The sequence below is a fragment of the Canis lupus genome, chromosome 13 (genome assembly GCF_003254725.2).
Source record: "Canis lupus dingo isolate Sandy chromosome 13, ASM325472v2, whole genome shotgun sequence".
NCBI lineage: Eukaryota > Metazoa > Chordata > Mammalia > Carnivora > Canidae > Canis > Canis lupus.
In genome coordinates this window covers 22,715,557-22,729,504 of record NC_064255.1, presented here as the reverse complement: position 1 = coordinate 22,729,504, position 13,948 = coordinate 22,715,557, and the positions used below count along the sequence as shown (strand labels likewise).

The following is a 13,948-nucleotide window of genomic DNA, read 5'->3' as shown; positions in this document are numbered from 1 at the left end:
GTTGAGGTTTTTTCATTACAAATGGATGTTGTACTTTGTCAAATACTTTTTCTGCATCCATTGAAATAATCATATGGTTTTCTCCTTTCTCTTGTTGATGCAATGATTGATTTGAACATTGAACCACCTGTGTATCCCAGGAATAAATCCTACTTGATCACGGTGAATAATTTAATTTTTAAATGTGTTGTTGGATTCAGTTTGCTAATATTTTGTTGAGGATTTCTGCATCTAAGTATCTGGCCCCATAGAACACATTTGGAAGCTTTCTTTCCTCTTCTATTTTGTGGAAAAGTTTGAAAAGAATAGGTATTAACTCTTCTTTATAGGTTTGGTGGAATTCACTTGTGAAACTGTCTGGTCTTGGACTTTTGTTTGTTGGGATTTTTTTGATTACTGATTCAATTTCTTTGTTGGTAATAGGTCTGTTCAAATTTTATATTTCTTCTGGATGCACTTTTGGGAAGTTATATGAATTTTAGGATTTTTTTTCTAATTTTGTGAAAAATGCCATTGGAATTTTGATAGCAATTATATTGAATCTACAGATGACCTTGGGTAGTAGGACATTTTAACAGTAATATTTCTCTGACCATGAACATGGGGTATCTTTCATTTATTTGTGTCTTCTTCAATTTCTTCACCAACATCTTATAGTTTTTTGTTGTACAGATCTTTCACCTCCTTGTTTAAATTTATTCCTAAATATTTTATTGTTTTTTAATGCTATTGTAATTGGGATTGTTTTCTTATTTTCGTTTTCAGATAATTTGTTATCTGTAGCTTTTGTTTCCTGTAGCTTTATTGAATTTGCTTATTAGTTCCAACATTGTCTTGGTGAAGTCTTTAGGATTTTCTCTATATAAGATCATATCATCTGCAAACAGACTATTTAACCTCTTCCTTTCCAGTTTGCATGCCTTTATTTCTCTTCCTTGCCAATTGCTATAAGACTCCAGTACCATGTTAAACAGGAGTGGTGAGGGTGGGCATTCTTGTCTTTTCCTCACCTTAAACTAAAAGTTTAAGGTTCAGCTTTTCACTGTTTAGTTTGTTAGCTGTGGGCTTGTCATATATGACCTCTGTTATGTTGAGGCACATTCCTTCTACACCTGATTTACTGAGTTTGTATCATTAAAGGATAATTTACTTTTGTCAAGTGCCTTTTCTGTATCTATTCAGATTATTATACGGTTTTTAGTCCTCCATTTTGTTAATGTGGTGCTTATTGATTTGTGTATATTGAATCACCCTTGCATCCCAAGGATAAATCTCACTTGATTATGGTGATGATCCTTCTAATGTGCTGTTGAATATGGCTTGCTAGTGTCTGTTGAGAGTTTTTGCATATACGTTCATCAAGGATATTCACCTGTAATTTTCTTTTCTTTTATATTGACCCCATCTTGCTTTGGTATGAGTTTAATGTCATTTTATTAGGCAAATAAAATGAGCTTGGAAGTGTTTTCTTATCATTTTAAAATAAGAATTCCCAGCTCTCTTTGGTTCCAAATCTAGTGCCCTTAGCAACTGATTAACACAGTTCTCTCCACTGATAATAAAAAAGAAGGTATCCTTTACTGAGTGTATATGATGTATTCCAGGCATTCTGCAAAATTCTTCATGTAGATTATCTCAATGAATTACACAAACAGCTTTGGGAGGTAAGTATCATTACTGTCTAAATTTTGCTATGTAGGACACTGACGGTCAAAGAGGCTAATTGGCCAAGGGTATGCATCTGGTAAAGGGCTGAGGCAAGATATTAGCCCAGGTTAATCTGACTCCATACCTCTGTTCTATTTACACAGTGGATACAATATTGGCTTACAGCTTCTCAATTTCAATAGGACTTTTCAGTCCATGCACCCTCTATCTTTTCCTTAGCAATCATATAATGTTTTCTTATCTTGCTGAGACTTTGGACAAAGTAAATTGGTCTTATTATGATGATAGTTCCCTAAGATTACTGCTCTTTTTTGCCATTCAAATGGCGGTATATCATAAACTCAAATATTGATCGGCAGAATGGTGGTTACTAGGGAATAAGGAAGGGATAATAGAGGAGTTGTTCAGTGTATAAAGTTACAATTATACAAGATGAGTAAATTCCAGAGATTTGCTGTGCAACACAAGGCCTACACTTAACAATAAGGAATTAGGTGCTTAAAATTTGTTAAGAAGGTATGTCATGTTGTATTCTTGCAAAAAAAAAAAAAAAAAAACCAAACAAACCCAAACGAAATCAAATAAAAAACAGAGGGATACAAGGAAACTTTTAAAAGTGATGGATATGTTTACTATCTTGGCTTTAGTGATGATATAACAAATATATACGTATGTTCAAACTTACCAAATGACATACATGAATTATATGCAGTTTTTTGTAGGCCAATTGTACCTCAATAAAGCAGGAAAAATATTGGTTGGCTACATAGTTTAAAAATTCAACAAATGTATTGAATGTGTATATGTACAGGATCATATGCTAGCTGCTAAGGGAAACAAAAAATGAATGAGACAAGGAAGCTTCTTTCAAGGTGTTTATAAGTGAGTCTTACCCCACAAACTAGCTCCCACCCCTGCCATGGACTAGAACATAAGGTTGAGGGACAGAGGTCAGAAAAAGGGGTCATTAATCTTCTATGAAAACATCTTCAAGAGATACCCCAGGAATGAGAAGGCATTTGATCTGGGCCTTGAAAAACGGGAAAGATTGGACATGTAGAGATACTGAGTGTGAAGGTGCTGTGAACAGGTGACAATGCGAACACCAACATGAAGATTGGAAATCTTAGAGAGTACTAAGGGAGTCATGTTTGGCTCAAGAAAGGGCAAGTAGTAAGAGATGTGGCTAGAACAGCAGTTTCTAATAAGACCACAGAGTCCATAAGTTAATAAGGGGAACTATTAGAGATATAGTTTGGAGGCATAGAGAGAGTACATACAGATAGTCAACAAATCCTGATAGCTTAAACTCTGTCAGAGCCAGCTAGGATGGAAAATGGAAATAAAAATTAAAAGCATTTAATGGATGGCTGGCTTAGAACATGTGACTCTTGATTTCGAGGTCATGAGTTCGAAATCCATGTTGGGCATAGAGATTACTTAAAATAAATACATAAATAAATAAAAATATTTTTAAAAACCCATATTTAATGTATAGAATGTGTGGCATTTAGCAAAGACACTTTTGAAGCGAAAGAGGAGGTTAAAGATGGTTCAAATTTTGAATTTGAGTTTGGAAGGTATACAAGGAAAATACTGTAGGAGGAATGGGGGTCAAAGGCAAGAAATTCTGGGGACAGGTCATGAAATAATATCCAGGATCCATTTTAATAATTAAGAGCACAAAAAGATATTCTGAGTCCTAAAACTGTGCATAAATGTGCAGGACATATGGTTTATACATGTGGGTCCAAAGTATTGGATGCATAGATCATTAAAACACAAATCGCATGCAGCATACCTTCCATGTATTTAAACTAACTGACTAGCTATTATAGACATTCACTAAACGGCTGATTAACACAATTTGGCTGGCTTTTAGAATTCATTTCCTAATCATCTCAGCTTCTCTTCTCAACCTACTATAATCTGACTTCTGTTCCTGTCACTTAACCGAAATTGCAGGGCAAAAGGTCATCAGCGATTTTCTCATTGCAAATACAAAGAGCACTTAAATATTATTTTTACCAAAGTTCTATTTAGTTATAAATGTCAAACAGTTCTAGAAAATATACTAAAAAAAAAAAAGCACCTCCCAATTCAGTGCCTCCCTATTTCCAATAGACAACTATTTTCAACTGTTTTAAGCTTCTTCTGAGTATGTAATAGCATTACATGCCTATTATTTCTTTATTTTATTATTATTTTCTTATTGTGTTGGATATTCTATTTGTCCCTTGGATCTCCTCTACTCTTCTTACTCTCTGTTCAAAGAAACACATTTTTATGGACTACAGTAATGGGTTTTGAATAGACACTCTGGCTTCCAGCTGAGTTTTCTTTAGTTGGGAAAAGCTGGAGAGATCAGAGACAGCAAGTGATAACAGACAGTGAGAAGAGATTATTTGTCCCCCTGGTCCCCTCCTTGACCATCCACTCTACAGACTGTCCTCAACTGGAGGTCACTGCCGCTCTCAGAGAGGACTACCCTGCTTGGTTCTGATTTTAGAATGTAGTCCCCATGTATTCCACTTAGCCTTTTGGGACTAGAGTTGACAACAATGCAATTGCTACTAAGCCCTGGGTTATTGCATTCTCTCTCGTTCCCTCCACCAACCCTCACAACTTAGTAAATAAACCTTCCTTGAATTATCTCATTTAGAATGTATGAATTGTTGTGACCCTGACTAGTATGCTTAGTATGCAAGATAAAGATTTAGCTTTCTTACTTCCAACTCTCTTGCCCTACGATGCTATAACCGCCCCCCTCCCCCACACCCCACCACACACAGACACTCTTCCTGTTAGGGACTGAATGTTTGTGTCTCCCTCACTGCCCTTCATAGCTGAAGCTTTAACTCCCAATGTGTTGGTATTTGTGGAAGGGGTCCAGGGAAGGGATTAGGGTTAAAAGAAGTCACAAGGATAGTGCCCTTGTGATTGTATTAGAACCCTGTAATAAGAGACACTAGACTTTGCTTCCCTTCTCTCTCCACACTTGCATAAAGAAGACATATGAGCACACAGTGAGATGGCAGCTGCCTACAGGCCAAGACAAGAGGCTGCAGACTGAAAATTATCTGCTAATATTTTCGTTTTAGACTTCTAGCTTCCAGAACTGTGAGAAATACTCTCCTGTTGATTAAGCCATGCATTCCATGGCCTTTTGTTATGGCACTCTGAGCTAAAACATTTCCCCTCTCCACATCTGCCTTGCTTAGATATATCATAATTTTTGGTTAAATCAATATTCTGTATTATTATAATCTGTAAATATTTCTACCTGTGGTTTTAAAATTTATTTTAATTTCTCCCTAATCTAATTTCTTTTTACTAGATCAGCCACAAAAAAGAATGAAATCTTGCCATTTGCAACAACATGGATAGAGCTAGAGAGTATAATGCTAAATGAAGTAAGTCAGAGAAAAGGGAATACCTCACCTGTAGAATTTAAGAACAAGACAAATGAGCAAAGTAAAAAAAAAAAATGAGAGAGAGAGATAAGAAATAGAATGTTACTATAGAGAACAAATTGATGGTTACTAGACAGGAAGTGGATGGAAGAATAGAGAAATAGGTGATGGGCATTAAGGAGTCCACTTGTCAAGATGAGCACCAAGTAATGTAAGGAATTGTTGAATCACTATGTTGTACATCTAAAACTAATATAACACTGTATGTTAACTATACTGGAATAAAATAAGAAAAAAAATTACTAGTGTTAATTCTGTCAATTTTTGTTTGCTTAATTTTCTACCTATCACTAATCAATTCTCAAACTCTCCCCCAGAAGACTCCTTCCAATATTTCAAAAATATCGGAAAAATCCATAAAGTCCATCTTTTTGTTAGAGGCACGCCTCCCAAAGCCTTCCATTGCCTTGCTCCCATGTGGACTGGTTGTTCTCTAGACCTACAGTCTTGCAATTTTGCATCTCCTGGATCTCCTGCTTTATTCCTTCCATTTGATGGAGCACATCTTCCAGTTTCTTCCTGATATGATGTATGGGACATACATATTTTAAGACCTGAATGTTTAAAAGGTTATAATCTACCTTCTAATCCAATCTAATTGGATTGCTGGATATAGAATTCTAGATTGGAAATAATTTTCTTTACAATTTTGAAGCAATTGTTCCATTTGTCTTCTGGTTTCTGACACTAGTGTTGATGTTTGAAATGGGATCCTTTTTTAAAAAATATTTTTTTTAGTAGATTTGTATATGCAAATGAGTTACTCATTGTGAGTATAGGCACACAATGTTCCATTAGTTTCAGGTGTACAAAACAGTGATGCTGTGTGTACCAAAAGTGTAACCATCATCTGTCACTGCACAATGCTATTATAGTATTATTGACTATATTTGAAATGAGATCCTTTTTATTGGAACTCCCTTGAAATTCCTTCACTTTGCTGCTGGAAACGTTTAAGATCTTTTTTGGTCCCTAGTGATCTGATAACAACAATGTGTGATGAAATACTTTAAAGTGGGTCTTTTTTTCATGTAGTGTTCTGAGCCCTAAGTGAACTCTCTCAATCTGGGAACAAATGACCTTCACTTTGGAGAGTTTTCCTTCAGACATTTGACAATTTTCTCTCTTACATTTTCAAACTATGTTATCTTCCTTTCTTATACCTCCTGATCCGATTCTTTAGTCATTTATCTTCTATATGTTATATTTTCTATTGTCTGCTTTTAAAGAAATGTTTTTCAGTATTATCTTCCAATTTTTTTGCTATACTTTTCATTTTGACTATCCTATTTCAAATTTTAAGAAATATTCTCACTATTCTTACTTTTACAGAATCCTACTTTTTCCCATAGATGCTGTATCTCCTCTTATTTTGTAAATATATTAGTATTATGTGCTTTTAAAAGTTGTATATTGCTCCCTATGTCCTCTGATATCCTTTTGTTTGTTTGTTTTTTCCTATTTATTTATTTATTTATGTAATCTCTATGATCCATGTGGGGCTTGAAGTCACAAGATCAAGAGTTGCATGCTCTACCAACAAAGCCAGCCAGATGCCTTTTTTCTATGCTAGCTATTTTTGTTTGCTCTTGAAGGCTTTCTTCAACCAACCTGTGATTTTAAATTCCTGGCCCATATCTTGTATTTAAGAAACAACAAAAGTTGTTTAGAAACTCTCTGATAGGTAGAGCTGGTTAATTTGGTAGTTTCACTGTTGGGTGGTCTGGCTGAGCTGTTTTATTGGGTACTCAGAGAGGAGTACTCCTCCATACTCCTCCCATAGTATGGCTACCATATGGCTACCATACTCTCTTTGAAACAGAGCAGAAGAGTGGTAAGGGACCCATGAGTTAGAATGTGGTATTCACTTAATCTCTTGTGTTTGGTGTACCTCCCTTGTCCCCAGGTGTTTCTAGTGCCCTTAGGCCCAGTGTCTCTCCACTAGTAAACTTCTGGATTCTTGCTGGAGTGAGGAAGTGGCATTCTCCCAGCTATAGATGATGCAGAGGGAGATCTGGCTTTATAAACATCCTTTAAAAATTTTCACCTAGATATCCTGTTTTTAACTCAATTATATCTCAACCCTCAGAGGTACCTGGTGCCTCCAATTCTGGTACTTTTTTTAAGACTGTTGCTTGAATTAACCTTCTTGTGGGTTGCTCTGTTCCGGCTTAGTTTTCACCTTTCTCTGATCCATCAGGTTAATTAACACTTCTCCATTTGCTTTCCATCTTGTATTTCTGTAATGTTGTCAGCTCTTGCTCTTCTCCCATTAACTCTGTGCTTCCGAGGGTATGCATTTTTTTTAACCCATTTACATTCAGTTTAGTGCACTTTTATTACAAAGTGGTCATAATTAAATGTGTTCAACTCACCATTTCTAATAAGTACTTCCTTGTCTTTAATTTGCTTTATTTTGATGCTGCATTTGAAACTCCAGACCACTTATTCTAGAAACTTTATCATCCTTTGGTTTCTGTGGTAAGATTTTTTCCTTTTGCCACATCATCTCACCTTTCTTTGGTTATTTTTTCTTCCACTGCTTATCCCTTAACTGTTATTCCCTGCATCTCTGTTCTCTTATGTTTTCATTGACACATTTGCTATAGACAACTTCATCCACTTGCATGGATTTAACTACTTCCTTGATGCTGTTGACTCCCAAATCTGTCTGTGGTTCCAGACTCAAATAAAGCTCAGAAACCAGAGGAAAGGAGGACTCTGCCTCCCTACTCCCTACTCGGGAAAAACAAACACACTGGTGCCAAAACAGGTCCTCCCTTTAGAAAAATAGTAGGAGTGGAGGAAGGCATTCAACTTTACAAAGGTAAGAGAAAGACCCAAGGAAGAGCTGTGTTAGTCATGATATTGGACTTTTTGCTGCAATAAAAAGGAATCCCTCGATCATGCTGACTTAGCACAAAAAAGTTTCTATCTCTGTCATGTAAAATCTGCTAGGGATTGGGGCAACTCTCCAGGGCAGCTGTTCTCCTGTATTGGCTCACTACTCCCAGCATTATCAATTTCACTGAACTTCCATTTCAGCATATGTTGTGAATCTCACCACATTAGGAGAGGAGAGAGCTGCCTAGTTGAGCATAGACAATTAAGTACCTGTATCTGGAGGTGAAATATGTCAGACTTCCATTCACTGGCCAAAGCAAGTCACATAGTTGCCCCTAAATTCAAGGGTGTAGGAAAGAATAATCCTCTCTGGTCCTGAGAATTGGATATTGTTGAACAGTAGTAATTTATAGCATTGAAAATATTATGTTATAAATAGAAAATCTGGGTGTAAATAAAGTACTTTTTTATTTTCATACTCTAGTACCTAACTTGGTGGCCGGTAGATATGAATTCAGATAGAGTTTGGAGACAATTTGATAATCTCTTGGAAAAGATTTCAAGAAAAGTCTGAATCAATGCCTTATTTTCTTCCCAAAACAAACAGGAACATTCAAAATCCTTCCACTAATCTCCCTGCTGGGCTCACAAATAGAATCATTTTTCAAAAATAGTTCTTTCAGCATCTAAATATTTGAAGCCCCCTAAGAATTCAAATTTTAAGTTTGCAAAGAAGGCATTTCATATCCATATTGTTTATATTTGCTTTGATCAATATTCCTCCCCAATCTCAAACCTGATGGGAAACCTAGAAAAGAAAAAATGTTATAAAATATTGCCCCAAATGTCAGGTAGGTGTGTATTAGGTGTGCAGGTATTTTTTTTTTATGGTGGTGTGCAAGTCTGGTTGCCCATAGGAATGGTCAGATAAATATGAGCTTCATGGAGTATGAAATTGAGCACAGGGATTTTGTGCTCCAACTGACAGCCCTTCTCTTATATTTTCTGTCTTGCTTCCATGAGATACTATTTCTTGCCCTGTGATGGGGACTTTCCAACATGTAGATGAAATCATTAAAAATGAAGTGTCACAGAGGTGATGATGAGAGGTAGTATTAAATGACTGGTATAGAGGAATGCAGAGGATCCAAAAGAGAGATTGTCCCTTCAGGGTTTATTTTCCATGTCTCAGGGGTTCTGTAGTTTCTTTCTTTAATAAAAGCTTTGTTTTTGAAAACAAATTATATACATTTACCATAAACAATTCAAGTAACAGATACAAGTGCAAAGGGGAAAGTAAAAAAAAAAAAAATCCAATATCCCAAGAATAGTAATGACCAGTATTCTACTAATGAATATTGTTCCAGGCCACTAATGATGTGAACAGAAAGGAGGATAATAAACACCACCATCCTATGATTTCCCTCATACCTTGCTGGCTTCTCTGCCTCTTCCAGTCTCTCAGGGGTGAAGAGTCCCAGGTAGGCCCCAGACCCTCTCCTCATCTCTATCCTTACCCCAATGGGAACTTGGCCAATTCTATAGCTTTAAAGGATACCTGGATGCTGATGGTTCTCAAATTTGTATCTCCAGCTTTGTCCTTTGGAAGCTGGACAGCTTGATTGCAAGGAGGTGGAATGCTGACAAATATTGATATAGGAATGTTGAGAAAATAGAGATCTAGTTGGATTCTCTTTCTTTTAGCTTTAAAGTTACATGGGCCTCTGACACTTCTAGATATATTGTTTATTGCTAACACTATTTTTTAAATCTTAATGCCTTTTAATACTACCTATTAATTGTTGAGTACATACTACATGTTGGATATTTTGCCATGTGTCTTGCATACATTATTTCATTTTATCCTCATGATTCTTAGGGTAGATTTTAAGAAATAACAAGAAACTCAAAACAAGACGTAGAAAGATAAAAAAAAAAACTTGTCTTGATATAGTTAGTAGGTGTTAGAGTTAGAATTTTAATTCAGGGGGACCCATGACGTTTCTGTATGCTCTATGGCCTCCATTTGCATTTCAATGTAAATTTTACTACCAGTTTGACCGTGACACACATACAGAGACACAAAATCCCCAGCTGGGATTTTGATTGAGATTACACTGAATTTATAGATTAATTCAGGGAGAGCAGACATCTTTTACTTTGCATTTTCCAAACTTTAATTGGTATTTCTCTCCATTTATTTAAATCTTCTTTAATTTTTCTAATCAGCCTTTGCGGTTTTCATTATGAAGCAACAATCTATGTACCTTAATTCTGATGGTGCTGAGGAGTTCCAGGGGTCATAATACTAAGGTGGGAACCTAAGGGATGAGAAGTACGAAAAGGGAACTACAAAAATGTGGGCAGGATAAATGATTAAAGGTCCCACTAAGTAAAGCAACAACTCTGGAATTTTAAAGTGGACAGTAATAGCTGGGTATGTAACAGAACATGTACACAGCAAATAGCCTTGTGCCCTGCCAGCAACACAGATGCCAGGAACTCTGGAAAGTATCTGCGTGATGTAATCTACTGTGGACTGTTGATTCAGCAGCAACTTTTCATGAGGCGGAAACTGTCACTGTTAACTGAGGCATGATGTTTGTCGTCTTTAAAGTGAAGGGCAGGCTAGGCTGAATCCAGGCCCTCCTGCTCTCCTTCTTCCATAACCTTCTCTAACTTGTTGGCACTACCTTCTCTAATTTGTTGGCACTACTTCTTCAGCACCCTCACAATTTCCTCAGGACCTTCCTCTTGCCACCCACATGCACCTGCATTAACCTATATTTCTCCATAGCTCTATACACAGACCCCAAGCCCTCTCGTCTCCCCATGTCTTCCATTTACTCTTCTTTGCAATATTCAAATGTTCAGAGACAGGGAATGGATAGGGGATCCAGTTAGTACACATTAAACGTGTATTAAATGACAAATGGCTAGGTAGACATTTCTCAAATTAGGGTTCAAAGACATAATCCTAGAGGTTTGAGAGGTTCTTGGGAATTTGGATAATGATAGTTAATATTTATTGAGCACTCATCATATTCCAGGTATTGTTTGAAATGCTTTACGTGTATTAACTCATTTAGTTTCACTATAACCCTATAAAGCAGATGCCTTATCTCCATTTAACAGATGAGTAAATTTAGCAATATAGCTTTATCCCATCAGATGAGTGGCCATGAAATGTTGAGTTATTAGCTCAAGGTTGTAGAGCTGGTAAATGGAGGAGTGAGGGCCCAAACCCAGGAACTCTGGCTCTGGAGCAGATGATCTTAACCTCTTTGCACTGCTGTCATCCGGGTCTTGACTGGGACTAGATGGCCCAAGATGGCCCCATATGTGTACCTGGTGGTTAGCTAGGGCTATTGGCTGTTGCCTCCTCTTCCATGTGGTCTTTCCAGCAGGATACTCCAGAACTCTATGTATGGCAACTGAATTCCAAAGAGCAAATGTCACAGGGCGAATTACCTTGATACAATGGCAGGCTCCAAGTACACCACCACACAGGTTGTACCATAGATCACAGGACAGATGGGCTTATAGACCATATGAAGACACTTGACTTACACTGTTTATATGGCAGCTTTAAAACATGTTCTCAAATTCTTTGGCATTGCTCCCATTGAGTTCTCTTGAATTTCAGGCTGGCCTTAGTAGCTTGCTGGTAGCTAGTTCTGTACAGTGGAAGTGATGCTGCATGACTTTTTTTAAAGCTTTATTTATTTATTTGATAGAGAAAAGAGTGTGAGGGTGCAGGGCAGAGGGGAAGAAGGAGAGGGAGACAGAAATTCAAGCAGACTTCCCAGTGAGTACGGAGCCTGACGCAGGGCTCTATCTCACCACCCTGAGATCAGACCTGAACTGAAACCAAGAGTTGGATACTTAACCGACTATGCCCCCCAGGCACCCCTCACTTCTAGGATATGTCACTTAGGATATGTCAGAAAAGCCCATCAGCCTGGTTCTTTTCAGATACTTGCTTTGAGGGAAGCCAGCTACCATGGGAAGTTATGCCTTGCTGGAGGGGCTGGTTGAAGGTACATTGGTTCACAGCCCCAGGTACATTGGTTCACAGCCCCAGCTGAACATGCAGCCAGCCTACAGCCAGCATCAACCCTCACCCACATTAATGTGCCATCCTGGGTATCCAACTAGCAGCTGTAGTTAGTTGACATCTGATTGACATGTTATAAGAGACTCTAATAAAGAGGTGCCTAGCAAGTACTTCCTGAGGTGAAAAATTATGAGCAAAATCAACTGGCTATTTAAGCCACTAAGTTTGGCATGAAGCGTCCACTTAAAGAGCAACAGTAACCCAAACCATTTGTCCATCCATTTAAAACACAGTGGGAAGCAGGGGGAAAGAGATGCATAGATAAACAAGCTTAGGATAGCAAGGTAGAAAAAGCTACAGTATCTGAATTTTGTTTTATACAATGTTCATGTGTCCTAACCTCTCTGCTGTGCCAGTCTTCTCTGCAGGTAGTGTGGTTTTGAAGACCACAGAAGAAAGTAGGAGATGGGGAGCCTGGAATCAACATATACCTGTTCTGTCAGAGAGATGAAGGAGCAACTGTGTCTGGTCATAATTGTAGCTGGCCATTAGCTGGCTGAGTAGCTAGGAGTTTACCTGCTTTTCTTGTACAGACTACAGGAGGCCACAATGGGACCATAATGCGTGTTGCTAGTAGGTGGCCAATTTAGGGAGGACATAGTTGTCAGTCTAGAGGTAATACAAACTCTATCTTATTGATATTTAAAGTTCACTTGGTCTATCTCTTTCTTTCTAAAGTAGCACTTTTATTTATGATCAACACATATCCATTTATCTTAGGTGTAATGTCTCATAAGCAAATTGTGTCTACATTTCAGATCTTGTTTTCTCTAGCAGACTTGAATAATCATAAATCATCCAACAAACACATTACAACAAGCCCCAACCAGCAAGCACTTAGATCAGGTTTGTGATATCCCACTTACTGGCAAAAGCAAGTCACATGGCCAAGCCCACAGTCCACGTGGGACAGATCTACACAAGGGAATGGATACCATAAGCCATGATTCATTGGGACCACTACTGTAATAATCTACCACTAACACAGCTAGAAAACGGTTGAGCCAGTTGTCAAACTTTCAGCAATCTATTTCTGAAACCCACCCACAAAACTGGTGTCCTAAAGACTGTTAGGAATGGGTTCTTAATGTGTAGCTTTTCCAAACCTCACTTCCCAGGCCCCACTCCAAGTCCAATGAGTCAGAATCCCTTGGGGGTAAAAGATAGAGAAGAGAAGGTGGTGGCAATCCCAAGAATTTGAGACTGAAGTAACTGCAGAGGATTCCAACACACAATGGGGATGTAGAGGGTTTCAAAAACAAGAAAGACACAAGTCTCTATCCCCAACTTCATTTTCCACAGAGTCCCCCCCCCCCCCTTTTTAAGTAATCTCTACATCCAAGGTGGGGCTTGAACTCACTATCCCAAGATCAGGAGTCACATGCATTTCCAACTGAGCCAGCCAGGCACCCCTCACAAAGCATTCTTAACTGTCATTATGACACTAGAGAAGCTGCTCTGAATTTTTTTTTTAAACGCTTTTCATGTTTAAGTTAGAGCAGTGCTTCTCAAACTTCTATGTGCGTCACTATTAACTGGAGGGCTGCTTAAAACAGAGATGACTGGGCCCAACCCCTAGTTTCTGATTCAGGGAGTCTACAGGAGACTACCTCAATCTGCACGCTTCACAAGTTCTGCTGTCTGGGAACCACACTTTGAGAACCTCTGGGTTAGAGCAGTAGGATGACTTAGTGGTAACATTCCTCCCTTGACTCACTTTTATATATTGTACTTACATGATTCTGACACATTTACTACATACAAGGTCTTGGGCTGGTGCAGCAGCGGATAAGATAAGGGTAAGATTTAGATCTTGATTGTGCTTGAGCAGATTTACTCTCTAAGT

The 13,948-nt window shown here is 37.9% G+C and overlaps 1 protein-coding gene and 1 long non-coding RNA gene across 5 annotated transcripts in view; one reads left to right on the top strand and one right to left on the bottom strand.

Moving 5' to 3' along the window:
• The window catches only part of TRMT12 (tRNA methyltransferase 12 homolog), a 75,605-nt gene that overhangs the window by 61,005 nt on the left and 652 nt on the right, over positions 1-13,948 (bottom strand). The gene's annotated exons all lie outside the window — the stretch shown is intronic.
• Positions 1,525-12,711, top strand: LOC118350436 (uncharacterized). The gene is made up of 3 exons (XR_004804237.2): positions 1,525-1,664; positions 9,353-9,466; positions 12,459-12,711. It is a non-coding gene; the product is annotated as an uncharacterized LOC118350436 (long non-coding RNA).